Below are 3,047 nucleotides of genomic sequence, written 5' to 3' on the forward strand. Positions count from 1 at the left end.
AGATCAATTGAGAAGACAAATAGGTCAGAAATTTATCAAGAAACACAAAAAGGTTGTAATTGTGTGATATAATTCATACAATTTGATATTCAAATTGAAATTCGTAATTTGGTAATTGGGTCTTCAGATGGAAGTACCGCAATTATATAGAATCCTTGACTTGCTTGAGGCCTAGACATGATGGTATTTACCTTATAATTCCAAGGGCCGTGACTATCCGTATATACCGAGAGTATAACTGCAGCTCTTTACTGACAGTATATACGAGTAAATCTAAGACTTGAAATTATAAGCGTTAATGCTATCCAGATGATGAATTTGAATGTGGTTGATATGATTTTTAATTCTGTTTGGGAACTGATGAATTGATTGGGATTCTGATTGAAAAATGATGATTTTGAAATTTAGTTGAAATATAATAACTTGAGCAAAACCGCAATGAGGATGAATGGGACGAGTCCCTGTAATGATAAATGATGATAATGATTTCAGCAAATCACTATGAGATTAGTGGATTGTGCTGTCAGATTGCTATTATTAATACTTGACCGTTAGATCAAGTTAAGAGATGACAAATTGAGAACTTACTTGACTGAAATTCCCGTGGAGGAATGTTCAGAAGGAAATTTTTCGGTCTAATGGAGCATTATCATGTTAAAGATATGAATGATATGATCTGAAATGAATTTATTTAATGATGAGTTCTATATAAGGGATATTTATCCCCGTATTCTGTTGGGTTGACCAGAATATAAGGAACCCTAGAATAAATTGGATCTTAAGAAAAAGAGTTGTCCTCTACTTGGCGAGATGAGGACATCTCGCACTTTTTTTAAGTGGGGTAGAATGTAAGATTCCTCCCCAGCCTTCGAGGCATACAGGAGTAAGAATCTCCCTTTTTGATCTTAAAATTATTCCCTCTCAAAAATAAAAGAAAGATTCTGTTAAAAAAAAAAAGAAAAAAGAAGACCCTTTCCCTAGAATACTTCTCAGGAGTCACGCTGTTTTAAGGATTCAGAACAATGAGTTCAGAAGTGAAAATCGGTGTTTTGGATACCAAGGTTTTGGTCTTCATTCGAGTACGGCACAAAAGAAGTTCTTTATCTATTGGGGAGTTTAAGAAGTTATCCCCCAGATATTGTGAGCCTTATCCGACTTCAAAGAAAGTAAGTGACTTAGCTTACGAACTTCTTTTATCTCCTCATCTCAAAGTTCTTAATGCCTTCTATAGAAAATTGTGCCAAACCCAAATCATGGAAAGACGGTAAAACTTCAGTGGCAAGCTACCGTTGGCTTCTAAGTTACGCTAGCTCCTTCCTTTATATAAGTCGTAACTTTTACTTGTCGTTCACAGTAATCTTACTCCCATCGATCTCCTTTCTTCCTAATCTCCTTCATGGCTTGGCAACAAGAATTAGTTTTATCCATAATGATTCCTCACCTTCAAGACGCAAGTGAGTCTGTGAAGAAGGATTTTATAGAACAGTATGAGCGCTCACTTTTCCCTCACTTGGGAACTTCTGTAGCGCAGACAAAATGGCGGACCTATCAAGACATAACTAGGGTAACACCCTGGGGTCAGCAGCACTTTCGTAACAATGTCCGCTTGGCCATGGTTATTGAAGCTTTGGGTTTGGGTCCCCGATACTACTGCGTCATGAGATCAAGGCATCCTGGGTTTTCTGAGCGGGTCTTCTTACTGGCGTGTTTTCTTCCTCATGAGAAGATATGCCTTTACCCCGTTTTTGGCTTGCCTCTCAGAGGTCCTTTTCTTAGAACACCTCATACCACTGAGATAGGCGCAGCAATAACCCACAGAATCATTCCCATAGATGAGTTACCTTATACTTGTGCAGCTTGTGAGGACTGCTTTTGTGACCATATGATGGACGGGCTTATGGAAGTGTAAAGATTTCCTCTATCTTTACTGTATAAGTTCCGAGAATGAATAAAGTTTAAATCTTGTTCGTATTTTGAATCTTGCTCTCTTTAAGAATTATCTTGGTGGTTAATCTTGATTAAAATTTTTCTCTAAGTCTCATATTCGTGCATCTTGCGAAATTATCCCAGTTTGCGAGATGAGGACATCTCGCATTTTTTTAAGTGGGGTAGAATGTAAGATTCCTCCCCCACCCCCTTTTTTGATGTCTAGTATCTTTCCCTGTAATCAATCCCTCTTCAGAAATATAAAGACCTTGTTTCTATCTGTTTTAGCCTAGAGAGAGAAAAATATTCTAGAGAGAGAATATTCAGATTTTGAATATTTTTGGATAGAAAAATATCTCTTCTAATTCAGATGAGTTCCCTTGAAACAGAAATTCAAAAAGAATTTTCCAATGTGCAATTGGAATTAATTGAAAATAGCTATAAAGAACCTTAGCCTAAGGGTCTAGATTTTCAGAAATCTTTAGACTATGGTCCAATTAAGGTTCCTATGGACCAATAGCATCAATCCATGTGTAGGGAGGAGATAAATCCAACTTGTAAAAAGAAAATACCCAAAAATGAGTAAATGCTCACATGAGGTGAAGAGTTGAAAATGTACAAGGTTTATTAGTAAAAAACTATGAGCAATATTAAAAATATGACATATGTAAGGAAGGGGAATTCTTTAAAGGAGGTGCATATTTCACATAAGATGAAGAGTTGAAAATGTACAAGGTTTATTAGTAAAAAATTATGAGCAATATTAAAAGTATGACATATGTAAGGAAGAGGAGTTCTTTAAAGGAGGTGCATATTTCACATAAGATGAAGAGTTGAAAATGTACAAGGTTTATTAGTAAAAAAATTATGAGCAATATTAAAAGTATGACATATGTAAGGAAGGGGAGTTCTTTAAAGGAGGTGCATATTTCACATAAGATGAAGAGTTGAAAATGTACAAGGTTTATTAGTAAAAAAACTATGAGCAATATTAAAAATATGACATATGTAAGGAAGGGGAGTTCTTTAAAGGAGGTGCATATTTCACATGCTTGAATGAGTTTTAAACTCATAAAAATTGAGATATTTCATCTCTCCTCTCTCCTCATTGAAGTCTAGTT

Source organism: Cibotium barometz, chromosome 12 (genome assembly GCF_041138505.1).
Source record: "Cibotium barometz isolate CiBa-2024 chromosome 12, ASM4113850v1, whole genome shotgun sequence".
Lineage (NCBI taxonomy): Eukaryota > Viridiplantae > Streptophyta > Polypodiopsida > Cyatheales > Cibotiaceae > Cibotium > Cibotium barometz.